The following is a 21822-nucleotide window of genomic DNA, read 5'->3' on the forward strand; positions in this document are numbered from 1 at the left end:
TAAAAAATAGGAATATGCTTACAATCAATGATGTACTGTGGTTTGTCAGTATTTTGTTCTCTCTAAATGAGACATAAGAATAGTGACTTGCCTTCAAATCAGTAGTGTTTTAGATGTGATAAATATGATCATTTTCACAAATGTACTTTATCTCACACATGTACTTTATCACCCACATACTTCAGCCGTTTACAAAATGTTAAATCCTATAATTAAAATCACAAGTGCAACTGGCACATACAGGCGTGGGGGGAAAGGCAGCTGACTCTCGGAAAGCTCACACAGAGCTGGGCAGGAGCAGAGCCAGGCAGGGAGGAGGGGCCAGGCAGCTCTAGCGCCCCTGGCTACCAGTCAGGTGCACCATGAGGAGAAAGCAGAGAATGTCCGTCATGAGTCGGTGAACAGAGATTCCTGGAGAGAGTTTGTAAGGGAACCCTTAGGCATGGCTTTCCCCAGAGCAGAGCCGTGAACCATCCCTTTGTGCAAGTCTGCCTGCAATATTCCCAGTCCAGCTGGTGTGGCAGGAAGCTCAGCATGCGGGAGCTCTCCCTGCCCAGGGAAGGCTGGCCCTGGGTTTCAGTGCTGGTTTCACTAATAAATCCCTCGTCAGCAAAACCCTTTCATTTCCTAGTCCATTCCTTCAGAAACCAGGTCGAGTAATAAGATAACATTAAAGAGAGAGATACTGCCTATCTTCAGCAAAACTTTATTTTTCTTCTTTGAAAACAAGATGTTCAGAGGGGTTTCATTACTTGTAGTAGCTTCCTGTTCTCAAATATCGTGCTCCCCAAAGACCCAGGGCAACTGGAGGAAGCAAGAAAGATGCATGGGCTTCCCCCAGGCTTCCAGTTCCAGGTCTCTGTGGTTCTGCCATGAGCACATCAGACTTCCACAGTGAAGATTGAAACCTGATTTGTAGCTCCCAAATCAGGAAAGCAACATCATGCTTTGGAAGGTATGCCCAGGAAGGAGGGAAGTAATGTTCATTTCCTGGCTTACTCCCACTTACGCACTAGGGCTGGGTATCCTCACTTTGTGCCAACCCTAGAGAATTGTTGAAGGATTAACCACATTCGTTTTGGGTTTGCGTGGTGGCCACAGGCATTAAGTACCTGATAAATGTCACCATCATTATTTTTATTTATTATCCAAAGACAGCAGTGAGGTGGGGGGGGGGGCATTAGGCTGTCACGCTCCAAAAGAGAAATTTGCCTGTCGCTGTGATTAGGAGCAAAACAAGAAAGCCTGGCATGTTGCCAACACTTTCCCTGCAGTTTTCAATGTCTCTTTTCTAGGAATAGAAGCAGAAAGAATAGGGAAAATGTCATTTGGCAGATAACCTTCCCTCCTGAGGTTTTGTTTTATTATTATTTTCCTTGAGGCATCACATAAAAAAAATGGGGACAATTATTTTATCAAACTTCTTAGTGGAAAAAATTATAACCACATTTTTCCCTCTGTAGCCTTTAACTTCTGGGAGCAGATGGTTCTGGCAGAGCTCCCCGCCTGCACACCAGGATCAGCGTGCCCTCCTCCTTCCATTGATCACTGTGACACACGCAGTGCCAAGGGCCCAGGTGAGGCAGGGCAGCGGGCGCTAGTGTGTACGCACTTATTCACTCAAGCTGGAATAAAATATTATGGTCACAATGGCCCTTCTCAACTACATGTTTTGCAAATTGCTTTAAATTAAGGGAATTCAAGAACAGGCATTTGAATGAATTATAAGAATCAATTAAGTTGAAATCATTGAGTAGTTTAAAATATACTTGCACATATATTGTATGATTCAGCCCTTACAGTGACAATATAAGAGCCATTAGTATAATGTCTCTTTAACAGATGAAGGAACTGAGGCTTAGAAAAGCTGAGTGATTTGTCCAAAACTACCGATCAATCAATGTGCAGAGCGGAAGCTTGAAAGAAGTGTTTCCCCGTGTCTCGTCCCCCAAGAGCCTGAGACTCATGCTCTTAGTACTATTACTCACTTCCAGATCCCAGGACTACTTTCTCAAGACTGTGAAAAAAATAGTTGTTCTGTATAGAAACTGCAAAAAAGAAGGAAGGGGAAGGGGAAAGGGAAAAGGAAGGAAAGGGGATGGGAAAAGAACAGGAGGGAGGTGGGAAGGGATGGGGAAAAGAAAGGGGAGGGGAGGGGAAAGAAAGGGGAGGTGGAGGGAGGGAAGGAGAGGGAAGGGAAGGGGAGGAAAGGGAAGGGGAGGGCAGGGAAGGGGAGGGGAGGAGAGGGGAGAAGAAAAAGAATAGTACCGTGGCATCTAGTGTCTCCACTAAGGGAACATTTGTGTATTCCCCCAGATCTTGAGAGAGAATCCAGCTCATTTTCTGGGAGAGATAGCACAGGCCGTAGACAGCACCAATCACAGAAAACTGTCCCTAAAATCCTTTCTAGATAGCTCTTTTTCTCCCTGAAGATTTAAATTTGACAACTGCTAAACAAATCCCCTCCATCTTTCTGTGGAGACCTGTGACTGCCCCTTTGCCCTCCCCCTTCTGTCACGCAGCAGGCTCACACACCCTGGCCTCCTCAGAAGCCTAGGCTCCCCACCTATGATTATCCAGCCAGGAATTGGAGGGAACAGAATCCTTTATCATCTTACATAGGAGGCCTACCGCTCCCTTACGAAGGGAGAGTAAGAGGCACTTCCTGAAAGAAGAGGTATAATTAGGGAAGAAAAAGGGAATTGCAAGCAGAAACTAGGAAAGGAGATATGGCACTGGAAGAGCTTGGGGCTTCCAGGAGAATTTTAAATCCTTAATTGTGGTAAGTGAGGTAAGACATGGGCAAGGCCAGGCTGCGATGTGGAACACAGAGGAGCTGACCATGCCCGTGACCAGAAGGAGATGAAAACACCTTGCACCTAGGGAGATGCATAGGAGAAGAAGAGAAAGGGAGGTTCCCCACACCACCTACTTCTAGATGGGTCATATCTGATAAACGCATTTGAATTTTGAAGGACAAGGTATTGCATAATATGGCTGCTCAGCATCTCAGAGTGGCCCTTTTCTTTGGGGAGCAGGGGAGATCACGGGAGTTTGAAGGGTGCTTGGGGGGGGATCATGGTAGTTGGGAAGCTCGGTAACACCCCATGTTCTGATGCCAAGTCAAGGGCCCACCCCACTGTAACACGGCTGTCTCTCGCATTATCTGGGTAATTCTAACATCTCAGTCATTGATGACATGAAAAACTCTAGGAGGTAAGCCACATACTTGTGGGTTTTTAACATTTTGATAGTTTGGCTATTGTACAGACTTTTATTAAACCCAGTCACACACACGCGTGCGCGTGCACGCACGCACAAATAGCTCTGAAAAGAGTACTTCTGAGCATCGGAAGACATTTTGACTTGGAACCCCCCGCTCCTTAGTAACCTGCTTGAGGGAGAATAAGTAGAGGGACTGGACTCTCCCTGGACTCTCACTGAAGGTAGGAACTCAGTGTTACAGAACTTGAGTGCCCTGCGGTGGTATCTCTGCTCCGAATCACTCTGATCACATGATTTCGAAGAGTCTAGTATCAGAAGACTCCCTGGTGCCTTCAGTGGCTGCCACGAGAATTCGATAGGTTTACCACGTCTTAGTGTGAGGAATTCGGGGTGGTGAGGCGGTATTATGGCAGGACCTTGCCATTCGCCAAATTCAGAACACAGCCTGTGGTAAGATTAATAAATGTCCTAGGAAATGGCTGTGGAGTGAATCCTGGTGAAGGAGTGAATGGATGACCGCAGGGGGACCCGGGTTCCATTACGGTTTCTGCACTGCAGTGTTGGTTGTGGCTGGAGCCTCACCGTTCTGCAAGAAGCAGCTGCAACAGGGGCTCAGCGTGTGGTCCTTGCTGGAGGCTAGAGAGGAGCCTCCAGCCCACAGTCATGGTTCTTCTGCTCTGACTCATGCTACAGCCACCCTTCTTGGGCGGGGTGCAGGCCCCGGGAAGCTGCAGGAAGGACCCACCTGGGGGAACTGGATGGTGACCTTGTGCTGGGATGAACAGCTTGCTAGGCAGGGCTACACTTAGGAACATGTCTTCTAGCAAATGGAGAGGTTGGACCTTAACACTACAACCTTGCTGTGCATTCAAGGTCTAGCAACAAATACTTCAGACCAGCTACAACTCCTCACCATCTCTGAGTTTTTGAGTCAATCTGTGACCATGTTGCTGAATGGGTCACTTGGACATGTTAAGAAATAACATACATTGTAAACCTTTTAAATAATTCGTAATGGATCTTAGGTCAGAATATCCCCTCCAGGGGAGCGTGAGGAGTTCAGTCAGTTAAGAGTCTCTTGGTTTAGGGGAGAGTCCTGATCTCTGGGTCGTGAGCTCTTGATTTTTTTTTTCTCTTTAATAATATACTTTGTGACTAGAACTCAAACAGCAATTCAGTAATGTGGCAGGATACAAAGTCAATGTATAGAAATCAGTTGCTTTCTTATACACTAACACTGAAAACACAAAAAGGGCAATTAGAGTATCGATTCCATTTACTATAGCACCAAGAACCATAAGATACCTGGGAATAAACCTAACCAAAGAGGTAAAGGGTCTGTACTCAAGGAACTACAGAACACTCATGAAAGAAATCGAAGAATACACAAAAAGATGGAAGACCATTCCATGCTCTTGGGTCGGAAAAATAAACATTGTTAAAATGTCTTTACTGCCTAGAGCAATCTATATTTTTAATGCCATTCTGATCAAAATTCCATCAGTATTTTTCAAAGAGCTGGAGCAAATAATCCTAAACTTTGTATGGAATCAGAAGAGATTCTGATTTCCAAATTGCTAAGGAAAGGTTAAAAAAGAAAGACAAAACTGGCGGCATCATGTTGCCTGATTTCAAGCTTTACAACAAAGCTGTGATCAACAAGACAGCATGGTACTGGCATAAAAACAGACACATATACCAGTGGAACAGTAGAGAGCCCAGATATGGACCCTCAACGCTATGGTCAAATAATCTTTGACAAAACAGGAAAAAATATACAGTGGGAAAAAGACAGTCTTTTCCATAAATGGTGCTGGAAAAATTGGACAGCTATATGTAGAAGAATGAAACTTGACCATTCTCTTACACTGTACACAAAGATAAACTCAAAATGGATAAAAGACCTCAATGTGAGACAGGAATCCATCAGAATCCTGGAGGAGAACATAGGCAGTAACCTCTTCGATATCAGCCACAGCAACTTCTTTCAAGATATGTCTCCAAAGGGAAAGGAAACAAAAGCAAAAATGAACTTTTGGGACTTCATCAAGATCAATAGCTTCTGCACAACAAAGGAAACAGTCAACAAAACAAAGAGGCAATCCACGGAATGGGAGAAGATATTTGCAAATGACAGTACAGACAAAAGGCTGATATCCAGGATCTATAAAGAACTTCTCAAACTCAACACACACAAAACAGAACATCATGTCAAAAAAATGGTCAGAAGACATGAACAGACACTTCTCCAAAGAAGACATACAAATGGCTATCAGACACATGAAAAAATGTTCATCATCACTAGCCATCAGGGAGATTCAAATTAAAACCACATTGAGATACCACTTTACACCAGTTAGAATGGCCAAAATTCGCAAGACAGGAAACTACATGTGTTGGAGGGGATGTGGAGAAAGGCAAATCCTCTTACACTGTTGGTGGGAATGCAAGTTGGTGCAGCCACTTTGGAGAACAGTGTGGAGATTCTTTAAGAAATTAAAAATAGAGCTTCCCTATGAACCTGCAATTGCACTCCTGGGTATTTACCCCAAAGATACAGATATAGTGAAAAGAAAGGCCATCTGTACCCCAATGTTCATAGCAGCAATGGCCACAGTTGCCAAACTGTGGAAAGAACCAAGATGCCCTTCAACAGACGAATGGATAAGGAAGATGTGGTCCATATACACTATGGAGTATTATGGCTCCATCAGAAAGGATGAACACACAACTTTTGTATCAACATGGATGGGACTGGAAGAGATTCTGCTAAGTGAAATAAGTCAAGCAGGGAGAGTCAGTTATCATATGGTTTCACTTATTTTTGGAGCATAAGATGTAACATGGAGGTCATGGGGAGATGGAGAGGAGAAGAGAGTTGAGGGAAATTGGAAGGGAAGATGAACCATGAGGGACTATGGACTCTGAAAAACAGTCTGAGGGTTTTGAAGGGGTAGGGGGTTGGAGGTTGGGGGATCCAGGTGGTGGGTATTATGGAGGGCACATATTGCAGGGAGCACTGGGTGTGGTGCATAAACAGTGAATTCTGTTACACTGAAAAGAAATTAAATAAAAAAAAATAAATTTTGTGGCAGTACCATGCTGTTTTAGTTATTATGAGATCAGTATTGGGCTGGATGCTTCTTCCCTCTGCTCTTCTTTCAAAGTATCCTGGTTATTCTTGGAAGTTTTATTCTTCCCCACAAATTTACCATCAGTTTATCAAGTTTTAAGAAAAACCCTGTTGGGGCCCCTGGGTGGCTCAGTGGATTAAAGACTCTGCCACCCGCTCAGGTCTTGATCCAGTCCCATATCTGCCTCTCTGCTCAGCAGAGAGCCTGCTTCCCTTCCTCTCTCTCTGCCTGCCTCTGATCTCTGTCTGTCAAATAAATAAATAAAATCTTAGAAAAAAGGAAAAAGAAAAAAAAAAGAAAAACCCTGTTGGGGTTTTGGATTGGAATTACATTGAATCTATAGATGAACTTTAACACCATTGACATTTTAAAGATTCGCTTCATTTCTATGATTACAGTATGTTTCTCCATTTACTCAGGCAGTCTTTACCATCTCTTACTACCGCTCAGGATCTTCCCGTAGAAGCTTACATACTTCATTGGAATTATTAGGTTCTGATACTCTCATATATTACTCTAAACCGCAGTCTTTTCAATTACACTTTCTATCATTTTTGGTGGTTAATCAGTATTTAAAATTTAAATATAAAATGAAAAATAAAACAAATTTTGTGTATCATTTCTAATAATCTATTGTTCTTTTGATTTTTCCATGTAAAAGATCCCTTGACTGGTTTATTTCCTCCTTCCTATCACTTCTCAGCCTTTTGGCTAAGATCAAGTGTATTTCCTCCTTCCTAATCCTTCTGCACTTAATTGATTATTCTTCTGTCCTCACTGCACTATTGTGGAAACCCAATACAATGTCTAGCAGAGCTAGGAATAATGGGAAGACTTCTCATGTTTCTTCATTTAGGCATGTGCTGTAGTATTTTTATAGATACCCTTTATTAGATTATAAAAATGACCTTATACTCCTAATTTACTGAAAATTTATCGTCACGAATGTATATTGAATGTTATCTTGTTTTCCTCAACCTATTGAAATGGTGATATAATTTTTAATCCATTAGTATAGAAAAATAGGTGTTTTATACCCAAGTGGTATTAAGCCAGATTTATCTTGAAGTTGTCTTTTTATAAGGTTTGATTCAATTTGCCAGTATTTTATTTAAAGTTCTAATCCATTTTAATGAGTAAAGGAATGTCCTAACTTGACTTTTTCAACATGTCAGTATAGTTTTGGGTGTCTGGGCTATGACAGTCTTATAAAATGAGGGAGAAGGGTCCCTTCTCTGTTGGCTTGGTGATAAAAGAGTGAAATGATGTATACCCGAAACGTTTGGTAGAACTTACCGGTAAAATTATTTAAGTCCATTTTTTTTTCCTTCTTCAGAAGATTTAGAACCATTGCTTCAATATTTTTATCACTTATTTCTTCTGTCAGTTTTGGTGAGTTGTTTTTTTTTCTACCTTTCCCCCCACTTTTCTCTGTTTTTTTTTTTTCAATCTTTTCTCTGTTTTTAAAGTTGTTGGCATCTATCACGTTATATTTAAATTCTCTACTTAAAATGATTAATGTCTTCTTTCACATTCAAAATATTCTTTTAGGTTTTTTCCTCCTTATCCTCCCCAGAGATATTTATATTCTAATTTTTGTTAGTTTTGTTTTTACCATGAAACAACTCTGGGCCATATGCATCTTCTCTATAGTACTTTGGGTTCCTTCTATCGTTCTTTCTCAAATCTTGAAATTTTCAGCCTTTAATTTTTAGCCATTTTCCTTTTCTTTGGTAAGTGCTGAAGAGTATAAATTTTCCTTTTTCACTCTTGTTACAGCTATAAATGCTGAGAGATGTATGTTTATTATTGTATAATTCTAAGAATTTTGAATTTCCATTATAATTTATTATTTAAATCATCAATTATTAGTTTCTTTTTCAATTTCCAATTTCCAAACATACAAGGTTTTAAATTTAGATATTTGTTTTGAGCATCAACTTAGTTATTCAAATCAGCAAACACAATATCTGTAATACATATGCCATGAATTTTATTGAGACTTGCTCTGTGACCCAGTGCTGATCAAATTTTGTAATGTTCATTGTGTGCTTAAGAGTAATCTATATTCTCTATGTGATGGATATAAATTTAATTGAGTTGTTTGCATCTTTAATATACTTGCTAATTTTTTTAAGATTTTTTTTTTCAATTTGACAGAGAGAGAGAGAGAGATCACAAGTAAGCAGAGAGGTAGGCAGAGGGAGAGGGAGAAGCAGGCTCCCTGCTGAGCAAAGAGCCCAATATGGGGCTTGATCCCATGACCCTGAGATCATGACCTGAGCTGAAGACAGAGGTTTAACCCACTGAGCCACCCAGATGCTCTATACTTGCTAATTTTTATCTTCCTGATGTGTCTATAATTAAGTGAAGTATTTTGAAGTTCCGAATCCACTGATGATTTTCAAATCTACCTGGAATCTACCAAATTGATTTTGCATATTCTGAGACTATTTCACTAAGCCTACACATGTTTAAAATTCTTGAATCACCTTGACTCTCGAATATGTCATCACTCCATAGTACATCCCTTCACGCCTAATAATTTTTTATTACCTAAAGCCCATTTTTCTGCACCAGCTTCCTTTTGGTTAGAATTTTCCTGACATATCTTTTTCATCCATTGAGTGGGGTGCAGAAAATGGATGTATAATCCAGAGAGTAAAATATTCTTAGGCACTTCTGAGGATAGAATTTTAAAACAGAAAATTGGCTACAAATATGGTGAAGGAAATAGAGTAGCAAAAGGAGAAAATCACAGTAAACCCAGATAGTAGAAATGGGCACGAGGCCATTTCCAATCACAGCGCAGGAGAAGCAAATGGAAAATGGTCTTTCCCAGAGCCCCCAGAGGCTGCTGGCCCCACTGCTGTGGGAACCCGGCAGGGCAGGAAGCTGGCGTCTGCACTCCCTGGCTCCTACTGCTGCTGCCACTGATGCCTCATTGTTTCTGCTACTTCCCTTTTATAGAGTTTTATTGCATCCCTATGTGTTCCTTAATGTTACATTTTGTATATAGGGTTTTTTTAACTTTATAAAAATAGTATGATGCTGTATATAATCTCCTGGGGTTATTTTCACATTTAATTGTCTATAGCTCGGGTTTATTCATTTTGTGGCACGCCTCTTGAGTTAGTTTACATTTCATTGTGTAAACACCCCAGAGTTTATTCATGTACTCTCCTGTTGATAAGCATTTGGATTGTTTTCAGAATTTTTGTGAATAGTGCTGCCGCGACCTCCTTGTGTGAAAGTTTTGCTTAAGGATATATAAACAAGTGAAATTGTGGGTCAGAAGGTAGATGAGTATTTAAATTTATTAGTTAATGAGGAACTGTTTTTGAAAGTGGTTTCATCAGTTGGCTTGAGATCAAAATTCCATAGATGGATGAAGACGTGGGTAGGTAGGATAGGATAGGACAAATAATATTGGCAAGTGCTCTATATATTATTAACAAAGTAAAAGCCAAAAGTTCTAAAAGCACAGAGTAGGGAACATATGGACTTGCCTAGAATCACAATCACACTTGCCACATGGGAAATTTTGCCCTTCATTCTCCGAAGAGAGGGTGGAAAGTCTAAAGCTGGAACATTAGTTTTTATGTGGTAGGACCTTCAGGTCAACTGCGTAATGACTTTTGAACAAGTCAGGTTTATTGAGGTATAATCACTCTTTTTTTGGTGTACAGTTCTATGAGTTTTGGCAAATATTTGCCGTCATGTAACCACTACCACAATCAAAGCAGAACAGTCCATCATTCCAAAAAGTGCCCTCGTGGCTCTTTGTAATGGATCCCCACCCACTCATCACCTCTGGCAACCATCATTCTAATTTCAATCCTTATTCTTTTGACTTTTTCAGAAAGTCACGCAAATGAAATCACGTAGGTTGTAGCCTCTTCATCTGGCTTCTTCCAGCTAGTATAATAACTGGATTTCTGAGATTCATCTGTGCTATTATATGTGTCAGTAGTTCATTCCCTTTTATTGCTGAGAAGTATTACGTGCAGGGATATACCTCAAGTTCATTTCTCCATTCACCAACAGAAGGACGTTAGTGTTGTTCATAGTTTTTGGTGATTGTGAGTTCAGTTACTATGAATGTTTGCCCACAGGTCTTTGAGTGGGGTTTGTTTTCATTAATCCTGGGTAAATATCAAAGATCAGAATGGCTGGATTGCATGGTAAGCACATATGTAACTTTATAAGAAACTTCACACTGTTTCCTACTGTAACTTTAGAGTTTTGCACTCTACCAAAAAGACTTGAAAGTTCTAGTTGTTCGATATCTTTATTAGCACTTAATATTGTCAGTCTTTTTAATTTTACCTGTTCAAGTAGGTATGTAAGGGTGTCTCGTTATGGTTTTATATTGCATTTCCCTAATGTCTAATATTGTGAAGGAGCAATTTCCTCAGATGCTTATTTGCCATCCATATCTCTTCTTTGGGGAAATGTCTATATAAATCTTTCCCCATTTTTTAAGTTGAACTGCTTCTCTTCTTACTGAGTTTTATGAGTTCTTTGTATAATCTACTTACAAGTCCTTTATCATATGTGTGCTTTGCCAATATTCTCTTCCGGTCCGTGACTTGTCTTTTCATTTTCTTAATAGTGACTTTTAAAAAAAGAGTTAGGTTGGAAGACACACATCTTAATTTAAGGCTTACTGTAAAGCTGTCGTAATCTAGGCAATGTGGACTTGGTGCAAGATGAACAATGAGATCAATGGAACAAAATAAAAAGTCAATTAATGTTCCCCCCAAATGCAAGGTAATTAATTGAGAAGTATTTTCAACAATGCTAGAATGGATGGCCAAACTCACAAAGCAAACAAAACAAAGCAAAACTTTCATTTTTCCCATGAGCCACATGCAGAAATCAATTTGAAATGAATCATAGGCCTAAAGATAAAATCTAACAGTGCAAAATTCTATGAATAAAACACAACAGAACAACTTTTTGATTGCAAATGAGGCAAAGATTCCTCAGATAGAACACAAAAATACAAACCATAAAAGAAAAATATGATAAATCAGACCTCATTAAAATTCAAATTTTCCACTTGAGGACTTTTAAACTTCAAAGCACAATATGAAATAGATAGGATAGGAAAGTATTATATTCATTTTACAGATAAAGAAATTGAAACTCAGAGACATTTAGATCACAAAGCTGGAAGTGTTAAAGCAAGCAATCAGAGGTTGGTGATGCCTTCCAAGTGTAGGCTTTAGCCCCTCCATAAACACAGAAGTTGATCTAATATAATCCAAGTGCAAACACAAATAACTTTTATTAGCTGTGCCACAACTCTGCCAAAAATAATTGAGAATTGGATGCATGCTTATACATACAGCAACCTTATCTCTTATGTACATGTGGACAGATATCTGTGCAACTCTTTAGTCCCACAGGCATTTGGCATGACCGCTATGAGGTCAACTCAATATGGACTCTTCCCAACTAATCTCCAAATTGACCTGATAAGAAACAGCAGCTGTCAACTAATCTGTGGCTTTCGAGAGTATAAAACCTGACATTAACAAGGGCTTGGTATTGCTGGCTTTGGCGACCACACTAAAAAGAACATAGACCGTAATTCACCCACGTCATGCACTCTCAGATATCAATATGTAAGATTACCTAGGTTACATGGCCCTGCATTCCCCATGAGTTCCTCTCTTCCTTACTGCCTGGTGTTCTGCTTGATTCTGACAGGAGCAACTGACAAAATTCTACCAACAATGATCACCTGGTTGTGTGGACTAGAAATCATTCCCAACTTCTGGTGCAACTTTATATCAAACTGTATCAGATTGTCCACTGAAACCAAGTGGGGTGGGGGTGGTGCAGCTGAAACTTGTGGAGAGGCTCTCAGGGAGTTGAGAACAAGGGTAGAAATCCACCCTAGAAATCATCCATCATTTGCAAAAAGATTGGATCTCTTCCATGCATTCTTTTCCTCTTTCTAACAATTTTTTTTGAAGTGCAATGCTCAGTGTAGCTTTTGAGTCAAATAGTGGATGTCTGATGAAAAAATAAATTTACCTGTCTCCAGTGCAAATACACATCAAATAATAACCCCTTCTTTCCATTTCAGGCCACAATTTCTGTTTGAGGTCTGTGATCAAAAAAAGAAAATATCATACACAGTCTACCAATGGATAGATTCCTGAAATTAGTCATCATATTGAAGTAACATTGATAAAAACAGCACTTTTAATTTCAAAAGCTATTTTGTATTGGCTCCAGCACCAAAAGCATCTCTTCTTTTACAAAACCAAACCAAATCCACCAAACAAGAGCACTTCCTCTCAGCCTGATTTGACTTGAACCAAGCATCTGCCCCATGGGTCAGTTGGGTAGAAAAGGAGACAGGATCCCACTCAATGGCCAAGGTCCCACTGTGTTATGATGCCATCCACACAAGGAAAATTCAGTTCCTTCTAAGGAGTCACTTTGTTAGTTATCTACTTCATCCCACTGTCCACCCTCCACCTGCCCCTTCTATCCTCCAAGTCTTTCAGATTCTGTGTGGTGAATGGGCTAAAAACCAGACTCCTTGGAGGACTATATGAGGCTTCTCCTGAAGTCTGGCAACCACTCAGCTTACAACCTTGTGGTTCACTCTTTGCACTCACTCCTAGCCAGAACCTTAAGCTTCTATCCCACTAAACTTCCCATCCATCCTGATCATGCCTCATTCCTTTACATCATCAGTCTTTTGGATATACTTTTACCCTGAGTGAGTCTGCCTAGGAAATGCCTATTCATCTTTTTAGAGCTACCTTAACCATCATCTTCTTCTCTGCAAAGGCTTCCCTAATTCTCTCTATCATACCCTCACCTAGGACGGAATCAAGCTCCATTGTATTGGACACCTCATGTTGCATTGGCTTACTTTTCTTATATCACATAATGTTGTATAGGGATACTTGGGACTGTGCTCCGTTCATCTATGCCCTTCCAACATCTTGGAGAGTTCAGTAGGCAAAAGCAAATGTTTTTTGAAGAAATGAGTAATCTAGTCAACCAACAAATCAATTAATTAATTCAGCCGTGGTGCCAAGATTAACCTGCTTCTTGTTGATTATGACCTAATTTTAGTACCCTAAGTGGTAATTTGTTTTGTTTTTCTTTCTAGTTGATACTCAGAAACATTGTAATAAAATGTAGTTACATGTTGAAAGTACTTAATGAAGGATAAAAAATGAAATCAGAAATCTTTCCAAAGAAAGATATCATTTTAAGACCCCAAACTTATAGAGCATTCTATATCCCGGCACTGTCCTAAATACGTTACTTATATTAAATCAGCAAATCCTTCTAAGAACCCGATGATGTGGGTACTATTATTATCTGAACTTTACATATGAAGAATCTTAGCTACAGAGTAAGTAACTTGTTAAGAATTGGTGCAATCAAGACTAGTTGCACATACTATTGTCCCTGGGGCCGTGCTTATAATCAGGAGGGCCGCCTGCCTCTCTCAGAGATATCAGGAGCTTTAGGTAATATTGTTTATATATGTAAGCATTGCATTTAGCTCACATTTCATAGAATTCCCCATGGAACAAAGTCAAACCTATCAAGGAAGGATCAGCACTGGATTCATGGGCAAGCAACCCCGTGCACTTATATAAAACACTGAGCTCAGGAGTTGTAATTCTCTGCTGCTGCCATCTCGAGACTCTTAATAATTTTTGAACAAGGAGATTCACATTTTAATTTTGCGCTAGACCCTGCAAATTATGTAAGTGTTCTTGCAAAAGATACAAAATACCCAAGGAGGCATTTGTGAAGTATATGGATATTTATTTTACGGATTGTGAGCAATGATGGCTATGCTTTTTTTCCCCAGAGAGTTAAAAAAAAAAAAAATGAGCTCTTGAATTTATTTAACCAGATCCAAACTGTAATACTGGAGAAGGTAATCAGGATGACTCCTTTTCAAATGCAAGCGTCCATGGGGGACCATTTCTTTCTTTCTTTCTTTCTTTCTTTCTTTCTTTCTTTCTTTCTTTCTTTCTTTCTTCTTTCCTTCTTCTTCCTTCCTTTCTTCCTTCCTTCCCTCCCTCCCTCCCTTCTTTCTTTCCTTTTATCCTTCCTTCTTTATTTCTTTAAGAAGGAGAGAGAGTGCACACAGGGGAGGGGCAGAGGGAGAAAAAAAGAGTAAATCTCAAGCAGACTCTGCTGAGCACAGAACCTGATGCCAGGCCCGATCTCACAACCCTTGTGATCATGATCTGTGTTGAAATTAAGAGTCAGATGCCCAACTGACTGAGCCACCCACACGCACCAGGACTAGTTTTTTTAAAAAGATTTTTTTTTTTCTCAAAGGATGCCTAAAGGAGTAATCGGTATTTCCTTCTCTGGCCATGCTGGTGGAGGAGAGAGAGGGCAGATACACAGTTAAAGGAATGCAAGATGATCAGCTTGGGGAGGATGTGGGAAAGCAGGAAAGATCAACTTGAAAAGGAAAACCAGACAAGGCAGTGAGGGGAACTTGGAAGTTGCATAAAGATTTTAGATACATATCTTGTACACACTTGGGAGTGGTAGCCTTGAGGCTTTCTGTTGAGAGGAAGAACATAGTAAAAGTGTTAAGGTCATACAGATTCACCAAGAGGTAGTGTGCAGGGGCATTGCTGAAGAGCAGGGAGCCTCCCCCTAAAGGGAAAGCGGGTTGGATCAATGAGATCTTCCAAAGAGGTATTTGGGAAGAAAAGATCTCAGGCTCCCTGAGGATGCTATGGTGACAGTCAGCTGTATCCAGTGGCTGCTTGGCTATGAGATGGGAGGAGAGTCGGATAACTCGGAGATCTTGGGCCACAGCAACCTGAAAATGTGGCGGTACCTTGGAAAATAATGGGGTCATTCTCTTATGGTCAGCTTCCCATGTCTTTCCTCATTTGTCAAATTGTAAGTCCCTGAAATGTGGGTTCTATTTGGTCTCTGCAGCTCCCATTGCCTAGCACAGTGCACCAAACAGACTGTGACTGTCCTGTCCCCTGTCCTAGCTCACAAAGTGTGATGATGACCTTGTTCATTGGTCAGTTTGTGACCATGATCAGTGGCATGCAGAAGGCCCGAGAAACACAATATGGATAGGATCATGTCGACCATATGGATGAATCAAAGCTGGGTTGGAGATTCTTCTAGCTTGTGGAGATCCTGTCAATTTTATTGAACCACGGTCATTTACTACTGAAGGATAAATACTCCACATGTGTATTGGCTGACAGATACTTGAGAAGGCAAGATACAGGGAAAAAAAACTAAATTCCTCAAAAGAATTTTCTAATCACTCCTCCTTCATTTCTCTCTGGTGCTGTTTTTACAAATCCAGTGTAGACACTGTGCCCATAGCCACAGATCTGTCATGCACTGATGCTCCCTGTAGCAGTATTCTGGAACTTCAGGTGTTCAAAAATAAGTAAATGATACCCGTCAGTTTATAGCACGAATGTCCACCTGCTCTTCTATTCTCTGCTTTGAGTTCTTGGGGCTGGAATGCTAGAACTCCCTTTCTCTTTGGCCAGCCACTCTGCCAATCTCTATCAACAGCTGGAGCTAGAGGAAGACTCTAAGGCTAAAAGAGAAGGGACCTTCTTTTTTTTGTTTGCTTCCTTTCCTATGGGGTCACCCCAGCCTCACTGCAACAATACATTCCAAATTAAGTTTTTAATGGGCACATATGGAACACAGTACCCAATGATAATAGGATAAACATTCTTCTTAGGAACACATGGTATAATTTTTTAATTGACCCAATATCAAGCTTTAAAGGAACTCTCAACAAATTCCAGAGAATCTGTAACATGCAGAAAAAAAGATTTCCTTCGCCATGATGCAAAGTAACTAAAAACAGCTTCATACATTCTGGAATAATAATAACAATGAAGAAATTATTCCAAAACAAAAACAAAAATAAAATAAAATAAAACAGAACAAAAACACCCTTCTAGCCACTTCATGGATTAAAGATGACATGGAACTTTTTTAAATACTTAAAATTTAGTAAAAATTTGCATGAATTTATATGAAAGTACAACTTATCTGAATTCACAATATTTAGCTAAAGTGGTACATCAAAGGAGATTTAAATATTTTTATTTATGTTAGAGAGGAAAAAAAGCTTTATGTTACCCAGCTAAGTTAAAAGAAAAAGAAGTTAATACAAAGTCAACAGAATAAACCCAAAGCTGGCAGAAGAAAGGGTGTAATAAAGTAAGAGCAGACATTAATGACAGAGAAAGCAAATATACAATAGAGATCATCAGTAAGGTCAAAGTCATTTTTCTGAAAGAAACTGATGAAATAAGCAAACCTCTGGTGAGACTGATTAATAAGACATAAGTACGAGAGAATGAAAAGGCACAAATGAAAACTATTTAGAACAAAAAATGGGGCATTAGAGATTGAAAAGATAATATTATATATTACTTTATGCCTTTTTTAAAATTAAAAATCTCAACTTGGCATTGATGAAGTTTCCCAATCACTCAATCTACTTTACTTAATATATAATTTTTGAACACCCACGCTGTCCAGGGCACTGTTCTATACTCTGGGGATTCAGTGAGAAATAAGCCAGTAAGGTCCCTGTTCTTAGGGACTGTATATGTCAAGAGTGAGGGAGACAGAGAAACAGGATTCTTTTGCAAAGTGGTAGGACTGTGAAGAATAGAAAACCGGGTGATGTCATTGTGGGTGGGGGTGGGTCTACTGGACTGAGGAAAGCGTCACACTGGAGATGTGAGTGCGAGCATATGATAGGTAAAAGGAAGCCAGATGTGAAAATATCTGGGGAAAGAATATTCTATACCAGTGCTGTCCAGTAGAACTTTCTGTGATGATAAAATATTCTATGTCTATGCTGTCCAATAGGATAATTACTAACCACGTGTAGCTTTTGAGTATATGAAATGTGACTAGTGTGACTGAGGAACTGAATATTTAATTTCATTTTGATTTTAATGAACTTTAATTAAAATAATTACAGACAGGGGCTGATAAATACAAAACTCTTAATTAAAGAGTAAACTTCATAGAGAAACATGTTTACGAAGCTAGTCATGAATTAAAGATAAATGTTTAAATCTTTAGCAAAAAATCTTTCCATGAAGAAAAAAAAAGGAAATTTCAATTCAAATCATGTATAAAATGCTCAAGAAAAGTAGATAAAGAGGAAATACTTCTCAGATTCCTTTGATAGCAAAGGCAGACAAGACTCACGTAAGACGAAGAGATCTTATAGGCCAATTTCCCTCACGAACACAGAAATAAAAATTCTTTTTTTAAAGCTTTTTTAAAAATCACAATAATGCATTTCATTTTTTTTAAGATTTTATTTATTTATGTGACAGATCACAAGTAGGAAGAGAGGCAGGCAGAGAGAGAAGGGGAAGCAGGCTACCTGCTGAGCAGAGAGCCCGATGTGGGGCTCAATTTCAGGACCCTGAGATCATGACCTGAGCCGAAGACAGAGGCTTAACCCACTGAGCCACCCAGCTGCCCCAGAAACAAAAATTCTTAAATAAAATATTAGCAAACCTAATCCACCAATAACTTCAATGAGATTATTGAGGGAGGTGCATTAATCCCTGGAAAGCAAGTTCAACAAATTTTTACTGAACAGGGCTATGAGCTAAGCACTCTTCTGGGTACCAAGAAATATAGCAGCAGTGAACAAAAGAAACAAAACAGATACAGTAGTCCTTTCATGGAGCAAGAGACTTTGAACCAGAAAATGCTATCCATAGTAAGGTTCACTGGGATAAAAGCCACGGAGAAAAATAAAGCAGAGAATTGAAGGGGAGGATGGGCAAGGGAAATGCTGAGCTAAGAAGGCCTCACTAAGGAAGTGACTTTTTAGCAAATGTCTTAAGGGTGTGAGGGAGAGAGCTGAACTGTTAGCCGAGGAAAGTGTCTTCCAGGCAGAGGAGCTGGGCATATATGGCACGTTGGACCCACAGCAGAAGGCCCATGTGACTGTCGCTGGGTAGGAGGACTTGTGGAGGAAGACGCCTGCGAGCTGGCAAGAGACCAGACCAGACGAGGTCTTGCAGGCCACAGCAAAGAGTGTGCACATTCCATGGGAAACCACTCAACAGTTGAAACGAAAATGGGGTGTGATACAAGAACAACAACAAAATTGACCTCTGCTGCTGTGTTGACAATGATCTGAAGGGAAGCAGAGAGAAAAATGAAAGATGAGTCCAAGGGAGAGAGGAGGGAGGTGAGGGAAGAGGGGCGCAGTGGTTCATGGGTGTGCGGTGGGTGTGCGCGCCGGAGGACTGGCAGGCGGTGCCCGGGGATATGTGTGAATGTGAGGAGAATGGGCCAAGGAAAGCCTCAAGGTTAATGGTTTGAACAACGAGAAAGATGAAGCCACCATTTCCAGAATGAGGAGACTCCAGAGGAACAAGTATGAGGAGAAGGTCAGGCACTCCGTTTTAGACTTGCTGAGCTTGAAATGCTTGTCACACACCTGGAGGAAGAAGGGGCGGCAGGGGGAGGTTTTTGAAAAGACAGCAGGACAGATGGGTCTGGAATGGAGAGCAGGAAGTGTGGGCTGGAGGTAAATATGAGGGCAGGTCAGTTTATAGATGGCATCTAAAGCTAGAACATAAGGATATCTATCCCCAAACCTGAATGGGACTGAAGAGAAATAGAAAACCATAGACCAATCTCACTTAGGAATGGTGAGGCAGAAATTGTAAATGAGTGAAAGCAAATAAGAGCACATTTCACAAATCATTATAGCAAAAAGGGACATAGTCTAGAACTATGTGTTGTTCACTATTGGAAAAATCATTTACATAACTCATTCATACTAATAAAACTGGGAAGAAAAAAAGCCAAACCTATAAATATTTTCAAGATGCAGAAAAGACATTTGACAAAATGTGGCATCCGTTCCTTATAAAAATTAAATAAATGTTAACATTCTAGCAAAAAAAATGCTCAAATTTGCATGCATAATGGTCTCCATTGCAGCATTATTTGTGCAAAAATAAAACAAAACAAAAATAGAAAACAAGTATCTACCAGCACTATTCAGTCACTGACTGAATAAACAATGGTACATATAAACTCTGCAGTTGGAAAAAGCATCAGCATATCCCTATACACAGCCAGAGCAACTGCAGATAGTTGAGAAAAAAAGAGAGTAGAGAAAGAAGTGTGGTGTGCTGCTATTTATAAAGAAATTGGGGTATATGAATGTGTGCACATATTGCCCTATTATAATTAGAAGAAAAAAATTAAAACTGCAGGGAAGGGAGAAGGCAAAGTATAGGGGAGAGAATTAAAATCTACCCTCCTCCAAATATATCCACTTTGATTAATTTGACTTGGACGCCATCAGGCAAGTAGTTGGCATAATTATAATACAAAATTATTATTTTTTTCCTCCAATTTATTTATTTTCAGAAAAACAGTATTCATTATTTTTTCACCACACCCAGTGCTCCATGCAAGCTGTGCCCTCCACAATACCCACCACCTGGTACCCCAACCTCCCACCCCCCCGCCACTTCAAACCCCCCAGATTGTTTTTCAGAGTCCATAGTCTCTCATGGTTCACCTCCCCTTCTAATTTACCCAAAAGCACATACCCTCCCCAATGTCCATAACCCTACTCCCCTTCTCCCAACCCCCCTCCCCCCAGCAACCCACAGTTTGTTTCATGAGATTAAGAGTCACTTATGGTTTGTCTCCCTCCCTATCCCATCTTGTTTCATGGATTCTTCTCCTACCCACTTAAGCCCCCATGTTGCATCACCACTTCCTCATAACAGGGAGATCATATGATAGTTGTCTTTCTCCACTTGACTTATTTCACTAAGCATGATACGCTCTAGTTCCATCCATGTTGTCACAAATGGCAAGATTTCATTTCTTTTGATGGCTGCATAGTACTCCATTGTGAATATATACCACATCTTCTTGATCCATTCATCTGTTGATGGACATCTAGGTTCTTTCCATAGTTTGGCTATTGTGGACATTGCTGCTATAAACATTCGGGTGCATGTGCCCCTTTGGATCACTACGTTTGTATCTTTAGGGTTATATTTAACAAAATGTAATTCTTTAAAATTGAGAGTAAAATAAAGCAAAAGTTAGGTATTTAGCTGTGGACTGAATTGGTGGGCTACACATACATAGAGACACTATTTGAAATAATTTTAAAACAGTAATTTGTATTTTTTAAGGATTTTATTGATTTACTTGACAAAGAGAGAGAGACAGAGAGAAAAAGAGAGAGACAGAGAGAAAAGGCACAAGCAGGGGGAGAAGCAGGCAGAGGGATAGGAAAAAGAAGGTTCCTCTGAACAGGGAGCCTGACGTGGGCCTCAAACCCAGGACCCTGGGATCATGACCTGAGCCAAAGGCAGACGCTTAATGACTGAGTCACCCACATGCCCAATTTGTGCATTTTTAGTGGGATAAACTCTAAGGACAAAGAAACCCAAACAAATTTATTTATTTATTTATTTTTATTTATAGAGAGGGAGAAATTGGGGGAGGGGTAGAGAGAATCCCAAGCAGGCTCCATACCCAGCATGGAGCCTGTCGTGGGGCTTGATCTCAAGACCCTGATATCACTACCTGAGTCGAAATCAAGAGTCGGATTCAACCAACTGAGACATCCAGGGACACCCACCTGAACAATAATCTTAAACAGCTTTTAGGAAACATATTGCTTGTGGCTGGGATATTGCTATTTTAAGATTAGTGTCCATATATAACGGTGAGATAAAACAAATGAGTAATCATGTCAGCTCACTGACAACAAAGACTTCTCTCCTGAGAGGAAGGATATGTTGGTGTAAGATTGATAAAGTTCAATGTAGTCCTATAGTCTACAATTTAAGTGGAAATTTTCAGTTTCATGATGTATTTTATCTTAAAAGAAAAAAAAAAACTTATTTCCTAATTATTTGCCCTGAAAAAGTCTAGGCATGATCACTGAGTTGAAAAGAGCATCATTATCATTTAGAGTATAAGTCTCTAAATATCATTTTCAATTAAATGGAACTAGGACTTCCTGGAGAAATTGTGTTTCTAAATCTAGAACAAGATGGGCATGATGTGAATCTGGAGGATCGTGAAATACCAGAAAGCAAAGAAGCCATCAAGGATTAATGAGGTTAAGTCCAAAGTCTCAGAGATCACCTTGAAGAGACTCCCACTGGCTGGAAATGCAATAATTTAAGCATCAGTGAGAATTTTATTTGTGATATATTGAAAGGTATAAATTTTCTTTTTTTAAGATTCATTCATTCACTTTAGAGAGAGAGAAAAAACAAGTAGAGGGAAGGGCAGAGGGAAAGAGAGAAAGAATCCTCAAGCAGACTCCCTGCTAAGCACAGAGCACAAAGCGGGGCTCAATCCCAGGACCCTGAGATCATGACATGAGCCAAAACCAAGAGCCAGCTGCCCAACTAACTGA

The 21822-nt window shown here is 40.0% G+C and overlaps 1 non-coding gene across 1 annotated transcript; it reads left to right on the forward strand.

Annotated features, from left to right (window-relative positions):
* The first annotated feature begins 7050 nt into the window (after positions 1-7050).
* Positions 7051-7237, forward strand: LOC122901391. The gene has a single exon (XR_006383470.1). It is a non-coding gene; the product is annotated as a U2 spliceosomal RNA (small nuclear RNA).
* Positions 7238-21822: the final 14585 nt, after the last annotated feature.

The sequence above is a fragment of the Neovison vison genome, chromosome 2 (assembly GCF_020171115.1).
Source record: "Neovison vison isolate M4711 chromosome 2, ASM_NN_V1, whole genome shotgun sequence".
Taxonomy (NCBI): domain Eukaryota; kingdom Metazoa; phylum Chordata; class Mammalia; order Carnivora; family Mustelidae; genus Neogale; species Neogale vison.